The sequence below is a fragment of the Tamandua tetradactyla genome, chromosome 6 (assembly GCF_023851605.1).
Source record: "Tamandua tetradactyla isolate mTamTet1 chromosome 6, mTamTet1.pri, whole genome shotgun sequence".
NCBI lineage: Eukaryota > Metazoa > Chordata > Mammalia > Pilosa > Myrmecophagidae > Tamandua > Tamandua tetradactyla.
The window spans coordinates 102,768,450-102,782,419 of NC_135332.1; positions in this window are offsets into that span (position 1 = coordinate 102,768,450).

Sequence of the window (13,970 nt, forward strand, 5' to 3'; positions counted from 1 at the left end):
CGTAATTTAAAGAAGACAAAGAGAAAGAGGGAAAAGAATATATAGATCTGACAAATAAAATAAAAAAAATAAGATGATGGAATCAAGAAATGCCTTTTCAGTAATAATTTTGAATATTAACAGATTAAACTTACCAATTAAAAGTAACAGATTGGCAGAATGGATTAAGAAACATAATCCAGCTATATGCTGCTTACAAGAGACTCATCTTAGATACAAGGATACAAATAGATGGAAAGTGAAAGGATGGAAAAAGATGTTTTATGCAAGTTGTAACCAAAAGAAAGCAAGAGCAGCTATACTCATATTGGACAAAACAGACTTTGAATGTAAAGACATCACAAAAGACAAAGAAGGACACTATATACTAATTAAAAAATCAACTCACCAAGAAGATATAACAATCATAAATGTTTATGCTCCCAATACACCACTCTCCTCTATAGCTAGGAGACTTCAATACACCACTCTCCTCTATAGATAGAACAACCAGACAGAAGATCAATAAGGAAATAGAGAAATTAAATAACTTGATAAATGAATTAGACCTAGCAGACATATATAGGTCATTGCACCTCAAAGCACAAGGATACACATTTTTCTCTAGTGCTCATGGAACATTCTCCAGGATAGATCATAGGCTGGGGCACGAAACAGGTCTTTATAAATTTAAAAATACTGAAATTATTCAAAGCACTTTCTCTGATCATGATGGGATGAAGTTGGAGCTCAATAACCACCAAAGAACAAGAACATTCACAAATATATGGAGATTAAATAACATGCTCTTAAACAACAAGTGGATCAAAGAAGAAATTGCTAGAGAAATCAGTAGCTAGCTGGAGATGAATGAAAATGAGAATACAACTTATCAGAACTTATGGGATGCAGCAAAGGCTGTGCTGAGAGGGAAATTTATTGTGTTAAATGACTATATTGAAAAACAAGAAAGAGTAAAAATCAAGGACTTAACAGCACACATGGAGGAACTTAAGAAACAACAGCAAACTAACCCCAAAGCAAATAGAAGTAGATAAATAACCAAGCTAAAGCAGAGATAAATGCATGGGAGAACAAAAGAAGAATAGAAAGAATCAATAAAACCAAAAGTTGGTTCTTTGAAAAAAATCTATAAAATTGATGGGCCATTAGCAAGACTAAGAAAGAAAAAAGAGAGAGGATGCAAATAAACAAAATCAGAAATAAGAAGGGGTGAATTACCACAGACCCTGAAGAAATAAAAGAAATCATAAGAGGATACTATGAACAACTATATGCCAACAAATTAGACAACTTAGATGAAATGGACAAATTCCTGGAGACACACAAAGAAGTTACCCTGACTCAGGAAGAAACCAAGGATCTCAACAAACCAATCACAAGTAAAGAGATTCAGTCATCAAAAATCTTCCTACAAAGAAAAACCCAGGGCTGGATGGCTTCCCAGGGGAATTTTATCAAACATTCTATAGAGAACTAACATTAATCCTGCTCAAACTTTTCCAAAAAATTGAGGAAAAAGTTACTGTACCTAACTCATTTTATGAAGCTAATATTTTAATACCCAAACTGGTAAAGATGCTATAAGAAAGGAAACTACAGACCAATCTCCCTAGTGAACATAGATGCAAAAATTCTCGATAAAATATTAGCTAATCAAATCCAACAGCACATTGAAAGAATTATACAGCATGACCAAGTGGAGTTTATACCAGGAATACAAGGATGGTTCAACACAAGAAAATCAATTAATGTAACACAACACATTAACCAATCGAAAGGGAAAAATTACATGATCATCTCGATTGATGCTGAAAAGCATTCGACAAAATTCAGCATCTTTTCCTGACAAAAACACTCCAAATGATAGGAATCAAAGGTAACTACCTGAATATGATAAAGGGAACATATGAAAAACTGATAGCCAGCATTGTCCTCAGTGAAGAGAGACTGAAAGTCTCCCCCCTAAGATCAGGTACAAGACAAGGAGGCCCCATGTCACCACTGTTATTCAGCATTGTGCTAGAAGTTCTAGCCAGAGCAATCAGGCAGGATAAAGAAATAAAAGGCATCCAAATTGGAAAGGAAAAAGTAAAACTCTCATTATTTGCAGATGATATAATATTATACTTGAAGGATGCTGAGAAATCTACAGCAAAGTTCCTTGAGCTAATAAACAAATTCAACAAGGTGGTAGGATATAAAATTAATCTACAAAAATCAGTAACATTTTCATACACAAGTAATGAGCTAGCTGAGGAGTCAGTTAAGGAAAAAAATCCATTAAAAATAGCCACTAAAAGAATCAAATATTTAACTAGGGATGTAAAGGACTTGTACACAGAAAACTACATAACATTGCTAAAAGAAATCAAAGGAGATCTAAAAATAGGTGGAAAGACATTCCCTGCTCATGAATAGGAATGCTAAATATAGTTAAGATGTCAATTTCCCCCAAATTGATCTACAGTTTCAACACAGTAGTAATCAAAATTCCAACAACTTACTTGGAAGATTTGGAAAAGCTAACTGCCAAATTCATCTGGAAGGGAAGGAGACCCCGAATAGCTAAAAATATCCTAGAAAAGAACGAAGTGGGATGACTAACACTCCCTGACTTTAAAACCTATTATAAAGCCACAGTGGTCAAAACAGCACGGTACTGACACAAAGACAGAAGCAGGGAATCGAATTGAGAGTGCAGAAATACACCACTAAATCTATGGTCAACTGATTTTTGACAAGGCCCCAAATCCTCTGAACTGGGACAAATAGTCTTTTCAATAATTGGGCATGGAAGAACTGGATATCAATAGCCAAAAGAATGAAAGAGGAGCCCTATCTTATGTCCTATGCAAAAATTAACTCAAAATGAAACAAACACCTAAATGTAGGAAGTAGCAACATAAAACTTCTAGAAGAAAATGTAGGGAAACATCTTCAAGACCTAGTAATAAGAGGTAGCTTCCTAAACTTTACACCCAAAGCACAAGCAACAAAATAAAAAATAGATAAATGGGAACTCCTCAAACTCAAATGCTTCTGCACTTCAAAAGATTTTATCAAAAAGGTGAAGAGGCAGCCAACTCAATGGGAGAAAATAGTTGGAAATCACATATTGGACGAAGGTTTGATTTCCTGTATATACAAAGCTCCATTAGTTTGGAGTATCTAGAAATAAAAACCTAAAATTGTGAAATTATAACCCATGTCAAACTCTGAAATATGTTCAACAACGAATTGTGGTGCTGTGCTTTGAAATTTATAGCTTTTTTTGTATATATGTTATTGTTCACAAAAAAAAAAGAAGAAAGTTGATTGTGATAAAAAAAATATTTAAGCCCTCTAGCCTCCTATATTCTGGAGCAGCTAGAAGAAAGAATATGAGAAGATCGTATGGTAGCCCATGACAAACTCTGGGATCTGTCCTGTAACTACTTGTTGAAGAGTGCTCTGAAAACTATTGCTTTTTTATTCTTTGCTTTGTGTACATATTATACTATACAATAAAGAAAAATTTAAAAAGTAATAGAACTGCAAAAAGAAATGCTCAAATTCAGTATTATATAAGGAGACTTCAACACTCCTTTTTTAGATAATCAATAGATACAGCAGGAAGCGAATCAGTAAGGATATAGCTTAACTGAGCAGCACCATTATCAACCGGAACTACTTGACACTTATAGACTGCTCCATACTAACACAACAGATTATGCTTCTTTTCAAATTCACATGGAACATTCACCAAGATAGATCACATTCTGGACCATAAACACAACTTAACAAATGTAAAAGAATAGAAATCATATACTGTATATTCTCAGATGACAGTGGGATCAAGTGAGAAATTGATAATAGAATGATAGCTGGAAAATTCCCCAAATATATGCATATTAAACAATATACTTTTAAAGAAGGCATGGGTCAAAAACTAAGTCTCAAGAAACAATTAAAATATTTTGAATCAAATGAAAATAAAAATTATAAAAATTTGTGGGACTCAGTGACAGCAGCGCTTAGAGGGAAATTTATAGCATTGATATGAGAAAGGAAGACAGATCTAAAATTAGTAATGTAAGCTTCCATCTAATAAAACTAGAGTAAGAAGAGCAATTTCAGCCTACAGTAAGATATGAAAGTAAATAATAAAAACTTGAACCGATAGCAATGAAATTGAAAAAAGGAAATGAAGAGAGAAAAATACAAAAACCAAAAGCTGGTTCTGTGAAAAGATCAATAAAATTGATAAACCCCTAGCCAGGCTTACCACCCAAAAAGAGAGAGGACACAAATGAATAATATCAGAAATGAAAGACGGACCATCACTACTCATCCCATGAACATTAATAGGGTAATAAAGGAATATTATGAACAAGTCATTTCCCAAAAGTTTGATAACTTAGATGAGATGGTCCAATTCAGTGAGAGAAAAAGCTATCAAAAACTCATATAAAAATTAGAATAAATTAACTCATAGAGTCAGAATCTAGAATACAGGTTACCAGGGGACAGGGTAGGGATAGAGTAAGGGAAGGCAAATTTTACATGGTTCCTCTTTGGAATGTTGGAAATGTTTTGATAATGGATGGTGGTGGTGGTGGTAGCATACCACTGTGAATGTAATTAACAGTGTATATACCTGATTGTGATTAAAAGGGGAAAATGTTAGATTGTTATATATGGTAACAGAATACAAATTTTTTTGAAAGAAAAAATCCATGGAGCTACATTACACTAAGTTTAACCATGAACTTTAATAGTACAAATATAAACACGTGCAATCATCAACTCTGACACATGTTCTTCTACACCCATGCAAGGTGTGGGTGGTGGGGTGGTATATGGGAAACCCATATTTTAGGCAGAACTATTCTGTAAACGCCCAACTTTAGAAATGAAGAGAACATTAAAAAAAAAAACTTATCAAAGAAGAAAAAATAATCCAAATAGGACTATATAATTATTAAAGAAATTGAATCAATAATTACAAAATTTTTCAGAAAAGGAAGGGGCAGGTCCAAATGGTTCACTGGTGACTTTTACCAAACATTTAAGGAAGAAATGATACCAATTTTCTACAATCGCCCCTCAAACATAGAAGCATGGAGAATGACATCTTAACTCATTCTATAAGGCCAGCATCACCCTACCTACAAAACCACAAAAAGACATTACAAGAAAAGTAAACCACTCACCAATTTCTCTTAGGAATACAGATACTAAAAATCTCAACAAAATATTAACAAAATGGATGCAATAATGTATAAGAATTATTCACCATGACTAAGAAAGAATTATACAAGGTATGCAAAGCTGGTTCAACATTCAAAAAGCAATTAATGTAATTCACCACATCAGTAGGCTAAAGAAAAATTGTTGGATCTTATTAGCTGATGCGGAAATAGCATGTGATAAAATCCAGCACACTTCCAAGAGAAAAATTCTCAGCAACCTAGGTAGAAAAGTTCCTTAGCTAGATAAAGGATATGTACAAAAATATACAGGTAAAAACTGGATGGTTTTGTCTAAGATCAGGTAAAAAGTTCACAGATTGGGAAGGAAGAAACCAATTTTGTTCACAGATGGCATTATTGTTTATGTAGAAAATCCCAAATAATCTACAAAAAACTAGTGGAACCAAGAAGCAACTATAGCAGGGTCACAGGATACAAAGTTAATATACAATTGTCAGTTGCTTTTCTTTAGACCAGAAATGTACAATTGGGATTACCATTTTCATTAACATGAAGAAAATGAAATACTTAGGTAAAAATCTAAAACTCTGATGAGAGAAATAAGAGATCTAAAATAATGGAAAGTTATTTCCTGCTCATAGTTTAGAAGACTCAGCATGTAAAGATGTCAATTCTTCCCTACTTGATCTATCTATTCAATGTAATCCCAGTAAAAATCTCAGCAAGCTGTTTTGTGCATATCGACAAATTACATCTAAAGTTTATATGGATAGGCAAAAAAATTCAGAATTGCCAATGCAATGTTGAAGAATAAGAACAAGATGGGGGACTGACATTACTTGACTTCAAGACTTAGCATAAAGCAACAGTGTTCATGACGGCAGGTTTTGTTGAAAGAATAGACAAGTAGATCAATGGAACCCAACAGAGGGCCCACAAATAAACCCATTCAAATATAGTCAATTGATCTTTGATAAAGGAGCAATAGCACTTCATAGAGAAGTCTTTACAATAAATGATACTAGAATGATTGGACAGATATAAGCCAAAAAAAAAAAAAAAAAAAGGAATCTAGACACAGTCCCACAGTCCTTATATCTTTTGCAAAAATTAACTCAAAATGTTCGTAGACCTAAATTAAAGTGCAAATCTGTGTGACCTTGGATTTGATGTGTGTTTAGATACAATACTAAAAGCGTGGTTGATAAAAGAAAAAAAATGATAATTTGGACTTTAGTTAAAAATTTGTGCTCAGAAAGAAACACTATTAAGAGAACCAAAAGACAAGATCACAGACTGGGAGAATGTATTTGCAGAACACATATCTAATAAAGGACTTGCATCCAAAATACACAAAGAACTCTTAAAACTCAAGAATAAGAAAACAAACATCCGTATTAACAATGGCAAACGATCTGGAGACACCTTAAAATTAGAGATTGCACACCTATTAGAATGTCTACATTTCAAAGTACTGAGAACACCTAATGCTGAAAAGGATACCAAGCGTCAGAAAGTTTCATTCATTGCTGTTGGGAATGCAAAATGGCACAACCACTTAGGAAGGTAGTTTGGCAGTTTCTAACAAAAGTAAATATGGTTTTCATCATACCACTGAGCAATTACACTCCTAATTATTTATTCAACCAATGTGAAAATTTATGTACACACAAAAACCTTCCAACAAATGTTCTAACAGTTTTATTTATACTTGATAAAAATTGAAAATAGCCAGGACAGGATGAATTTCAATAGGTGAATGAGTAAATTGCACAATGGAGTATTACTTAGCAATAAAAAGGAAATTAGCTATTAAGTTACAAAAAATACTAGAGAACACTTAAATGCATGTTGTTATTTGATTAGACATAGTGATTAGACTAAATAGAGTATGATTATATGACATTCTGGGATAGGAAAACTTGCACACACAATAAAAAAATTGGTTGCCAGGGAGGAAGAAAAGTAAAGTTGGGAGGGATCAATAGGTGAAGCATGGGAAATTTCAGGGCTATGAAAATATTCTGCATGATACTGTAATTGTAGATACATGACATTATGCATTTGTTAAAATCCATGAAACCTTACAACACAACCTTACAAATTTAATGTATTCAAATTAAAATATATATATTTAGAAGGACAGAAGATCATAGGAAAGAATGGAGACTGTGGCCAAAGTGTGTTACAAATGTATGAAACAATGTCCTGCAGAAGGTTGGGAAAAAGTGCTGACTGAAGTATCTTTGGAAATAAAATGAGTCTGTAAGACTAAAAGCAAAAGAAACTGTATATAAGTACTGTACTCCAGTTGATGAAGTTGTTTCTCTTGGGGTATGAGTTAACAGTTCTAATACATATATACATGTAGATGGAATTGAACTGTTAAATAAATGGATGACATTGGTTGGAGCCAGGTTTCTTCCAATTGGACTTGAAATTTATAGATCAGCAATGGAAAGATACTAGAATGATCCATGTAGTTATGGATTAGAATTGGAGACATCAGTAAGAGTTCATGTTTAACTTAATGTAGACACAGATATTTGTGCATAGAAATATTTATAGATATGTGTATATGTGCTGGCTTGAAGCTATAATGTACCCCAGAAAGTCCATGTTAAAATCCTGATCCAATTTTATGGGGGTTGTCATTTCTAGTAATCCCAATTCAATGTTGTAGGGCAGAAACTTTTAACTAGACTATATCCATGGCAATGTGACACAACCCAAGTAGGGGTGTAACCTTTGATAAAATGCAGATATGACTCCACCTATTCCAGATGGGTCTTGATTAGTTTACCAAAGTTCTTTAAAAGAGGAAATATTTTGAGAGAGCTTAGAGCAGGGCTGACACAGAGGCTGACTTGGAGAACAGAGATGCAGATGTCTGGAGATGCTTGGAGCCGAGCAGACATTATCTTGTGCATTCCCATGAGATGTTAAGTAAGCTAAAACCTGGGGAAAGCCCTGAAGAAGCAAAGTGAGCAACCCCTACAGGAACAGAGGCTGAAAGCAATAGAGCCCAGGAGCAAAGGACCAGCAGGTGCCAATCACAAGACTTCCCAGCTGACAGAGGTATTCAGAAAAGCCATCAACTTTTCTTGAGTGCAGGCAATCTCTTGTTGGTTACTTAATTTGGATACTGTCACTTCCTTAGGACTGTAAACTTGTAACTTATTAAATTTCTTTTTTAAGAGCTATTCCATTTCTGGTATACTGCATTAACAAACTAATACAGTATATATGTTCATCAGTACACACACATATCTTTATTTGCTCTATTAGCTGAGTGAAACTAAAAAAAAAGAGACCCAAAAAAGACTTTCTTTGAGGACCTGACATACTGATTCTAAAATTCATGTGGGTCTACAAAGTACCTAGAATTTCCAAAAAAAGCTTTGAAAAAGAAATTGATAGGGAAAATAAATACCTTATTTCAAATCTTACCATAATGAAGACAGTGTGGTGTTATTGTCATCATGTTAGACAAATAGATTAATGGAACTTAATAAAGATAAATGGAACACACATATATGAAAACTGAACTTGCACAGTGGTTTGGAAGGTAATTCTCTATAAGAAGGAAAACTTTTTCAACAAAAAGTGGGAAAACTGTATATCTATATTGTTCTAGTTTGCTAGCTGCCAGAGTACAATATACCAAAAGCAGAATGGCTTTTAAAAAGGGGAATTTAATAAATTGCTAGTTTACAGTACCAAGGCGGAGAAAATGTCCCAGCTAAAACAAGTCTATAGAAATGTCCAATTTAAGGAATCCGGGGAAAGATACCTTGGTTCAAGCAGGCCAACGCCGTTCAGCGTTTCTCTCTCAGCTGGAAGGGCACATGGTGAACATGGCGGCATCTGCTGGGTTTCATGTGGCTCTACCAAAAAGGGACCCTCTACAAAATGTTTTCTCTTTTAAAGGATTCCAGCCAGCAACTCTACCTTCAGTGGGTAGAAACACACCTCCATGGAAATCATCTAATCAAAAGTTACCACCCACAATTGGGTGGGTCACACCTTCATGGAAACAATCAAAATGCTCCCACCCAGCAATATTGAGTGAGGATCAAAGGGCATGGCTTTTCTGGGGTCCACCACAGATTCAGACCAGCACACACATGCAAAGGAAAAAATAAATTCAAACCATTATCTGAATTCATATACAGAAATTAGCTGTATATGTAATGTAAATGTAGATGTAAATATTAGAGCTGAGACTGTAACCATCTAAATGTAAACATAGAAGAATACCTTAATACATTGGATTAGGTGAAGACTTCTTAAATAAGACACAATAACATAAAACATAACAGAAAACATTTGATAAATTGTATTTCATAAAAATTAAGGACTTTTGCACTTTGAAGACATGATTAAGGAAATGGAAAGACAATCCATGCAAAGGGAGAACATATTTTCAATGAAGGACTTATATTTATAATGTATAAAAAGCTATTACATCTCAATAATAAGAAAACAAACAACTTGATTAACAACAATAAAAAAGTAGGCAAAGGATTTGAACTTAAACTTTTCTGGAAAAGAATGCCAAAGCAGGATATGAAAAGATGTCACATTATCAGCTGTTACAAAAACGACCATTAAAACCAAAATGGGATATGTCGATTCCATTAGAAGGGCTAAAATTAAAGCAAACAAACAAACAAGACCTGATAACACCAAGTCATGACAATGATCAGAAGAAACTGGATCTCTTATACATTGTTGGAAGAAATTCAAAATTGTAGAGCCACCATGGTTAGAATGTTGACAATTTCTCAAAATCCTAAGCAAAGATGTACCCCAATAACCCTGCAATTCCACTTATAGATATTTATCCAGGAGAAATGAAAACATATACCCACACACAAAAAATTGTACTTGGGTGTTCATGGCAGTTTTATTCATAGAGCCAAAACAAAGAACCAACCCGAAAGTCTACCACGGGTTAACAAAAGTAAGGCATCCCTAGATTGGAATATTATATAGACATAAAAAGGAAAAAGTAAACCACTGATACCACCAACGTGATGCTATGCAAAAGAACCAGATAGAAAAGCCTATCTAATGTTTGATCCCATTTTATGAACAATTTGGAAAAAAGGAAAACTATAAAGATAAAAAACATCCGTGGTTATCAGGGATTGGGAAGGGTACTAACTGGAAAAGTTCACAGGGAATTTTTTAAAGTGATGGAAATTTTCTATGTTTTGATTGTAGTAGAGGGTATACAATGGTTTATGTTTGTCCAAATTCATCAAATTCTATGGTTAAAAGTGAATTGTTTTGTAAAGCTGATTTAATATATTTATTACAGCTGAAATTGTGCAAAATTCTAAATTTAAACCGTACAATATTTACATATAATAATTCCCAGGAATTTTGATTACTTATACTTCTGCTATGGTCCTCCTCAAAAAAGACTACTGGAAGATTTTAAAGTTATACTAAATAACCATTTTTTTTTTTAATCTTATAACTTAGGCAGTTTCTGTTCCTTCCCTTATTTCGTATTTCTATTGGGATTCAAATGAATAAACACATCAAATTTTAGTGCTTTCAGACACTTGGAACTCTTTTGCATATATGTGAGCAGAGTCTTAGGGTTCACAGGAAACTTAGGGGCATGGGATTTGGAACCCACAATAGATCTGCACCTACAGGAATGGATTTTAAAAACGTGGCATTTTCTGGGGTACATAATAGCTTCAAGCCACCACACACACTTTCATTCAGTTTGGTCACATCTTAACTAATAACATCTTCAAAAATCCTATTTACAAATGGGTTCACCTCTACAGGGTTGGTGGTGAGGATTCGTACATGGCTTTCTGGGGGGAATAATTTAATCCACAACAGTCACCAACTTCAAAGTTATAACTTTGTAGGAATTTGAAATCCAGATGGGTTAAGAGTCATAACCAAATGTTCTAAAAATGATCATGGTGATGAATACACACCTCTGCAATGATACTGTGAACCACTGATCATATACTTTGGATGGATTGTATGGTGTATGAAAATCTCTCAATAAAATTACATTTAAAAAAAAAGAGTCATGACCAAAGTCAGGTTGCTTATTATTTAACTAGCCCAGTCTAAAACTCCAGTCTGCAGATTTCCTTTTGACATGGTTTCCATTGTAGCCTTTCATCAAACGTGCCTACTCTGTGCCAAGAAATATGGCACATATGGGCTTCAAAATTTTGTGGTTTTATATAGCATCGAACAACAGTATATCTCTTGTCTTTTATACTCATGGTACAGTTGTGAAGTGGGTGAAGATTGCTTCAAGCTTCCAAAGCTACCACTTAAACATCCTCTTTTGGGGGAGCCTTCCTGATCTGGGATTTTCAGAATAAAATATTGTTGCCTAGAACCAGGACTCTCATTCTGCTGCTCTTTTTGGATTGTCCTTCAAGGTCAATGTTCCATGTAGTGACCTTTCCTCTGGTCTTTTGCAGCATATCTGCTATGGTGGCTTCATGCCAGTAGTTTGAATAACCAATCCACACTACTGTAAAAACAGAGGGAAGGCTGAACAACGTGGTTCCTGACTCCCTTTCCGTGGTTCCTCCCTTTCATCTGAGGTCCTCTGGTGGTTTAGACATTTCATAGACCCCAGAAAAGATCATGCTCTCAAGGCTATTCCATTCCTGTGGGTGCAGACCTAGTGTGGGTGGGGCCTTTTGATGAGGTGATTTCAGTAAAGGCATGTCCCGGGTGGGTCTTAATTCTCTTACTGGAGTCCTTTATAAGTGGATGAAATAGAGACAAAAACATAAAAGCTCAGAAATCAAGGCATATTTGGAGCAGCCAGAAGCTGAAAGCAATGATGCCCGGGAGAGAAGGACTAGCAGGCACCACCATGCGCCTTGTCATGTGACAGAGGAGTCTAGGTTCATAGGATTGCCTGTTGATGTTTGATTCAGACATTTTCACAGCTTCATAACTGTAAGCCTATAAACTTAGAAATGACAATTGTAAAAGCCAACCCATTTTATGGTTTCTGCATTTCAGCTGCTTTAGCAAACTAAAAATAAGTCCTAAGTACATTTTAGTAGCAGTGAGAGATTGGAGATGTGTAGGTCTCTGCTAACCCTGAAAGGTTAGTCTATGTATTTGGGAGGTAGGGCCCATGTGCAGCCTGAGCTCTTTTCTGGCCTAAACGTCTTCTAGGTTTCCTGGACTTAGTAATAAGAGGCTTGGAGAGCTCATTGTAGGGACCTTCCTCTCTAGTTCCCTGAATTTAATGCACTTGCCTGTGGTCATTGAAGTATTGAGGAGATTCTGATTTGGAGATTTGGGTGGATGCCCGCAATTCGACTGTGTCCTTGATTGAATTGGATCTGGGGAGATGAACATGTGGCCTGTTGAACTGCAGGTGGTCTGGAACCAAAGTTGCTCTTTCTCAGGAAAAAAGGCAAGGAAGGGTCCCTGCTCATCAATCCAATTTAAATCTGGACTTCAGTTTAGGAAAATTAGGAAACGCACCAAAAAAAAAAATAATAATTCACAACTCTCTAATCTTTACATCCATGTCACTCTCATTTGTTCTAACTTGCATTGAGCTATCAAATTTTGTGGCAAGCTATAAACTTGTTGAGTCATTAGCTTGCCTGGTTAATGGAGGAAAACTAAATTCCTGTTCTTGCATAATGACACTTATTCACTGTAGACATTTGCATCACTGGGAAACGATAAAACCTCATCCTTCATAATGAAGTTCTGAGCTGACAAAGAAGAAAATATAGTGTTGTGGGACAACTATGAATATAAAACAAGCTTAATAAAGAAATAGTGACAAATTATATTATGCAAAATATAATGCAATAAAAAAACGTTACTAACCCATTGGAAATGTCATAAATAATCTAAATAGCTTTTGACTGTCAAAGCCTTGAAAAATATATTCCTTTAAAAATGAGGTGCAGAAAAGATGTCAATTTAATTGCCGTCATATTTTGACAAGCTTGGAGATCCCTGTATTCAGCTTATTTGCTAAATTTAGACCCTTGCTCATGATGAAATGAAGGGAAGAGTACTATTAACCAGTTTTGCCATTTCAGTGTTGATCTGGCAAGAAAGCTGTCAGTGTTCTTAAACCATACTATTGCTATTTTTGTTTTTGATCAATATTTGCAAGATATAAAAAAAATGAGTTTAGACAAGTGCATCTTTTCAAAGTAGGCGAAGATTCAGATTTTGTATTTGAACACTGAGAAAAGGCAATTGTTAAATATCTAATATTACTCATCACGAGTTATAGCTCCTGGGAAAAAACTGCAACCAACCTTTCTGAATCAATTTTAGTGAGGCTCTGGCTGAGAACTGAATGTCTTAGATGATAGAAGGTAATTGTTTTTCCTCTATTCATTAAATATTTGCTACAGAATTGCCTACTTTTGTCACCATTTTATACCTTATGAATATCTTTATTCTTATTTTACTGAGATATAATTCTCTCTCTAAGCCATGCAGCCACCCTGTATAGCTCTTTTTTTTTTTTTTTTATCTTCTATGCCCTCAAGATTCTCCTTTGATGCCTAGAGGAGCACCTAAGAAGCAGAGAGATGATTTCAACATCTCTGATATTTTGAAAAGCAGTTTTGTTTTGCTACTGCTTCATCAGGAAAAGAGCTGATCCCTAGCTCAGCCCTGAGTCCTGCAATGATTACTGCTTTATTTGCCAAGGATGGGAGACTCCTTACTCATCACCCCCAAAAGCAAGATCTACCATTGAACTTGTCTCTTCATCCTGGTCAT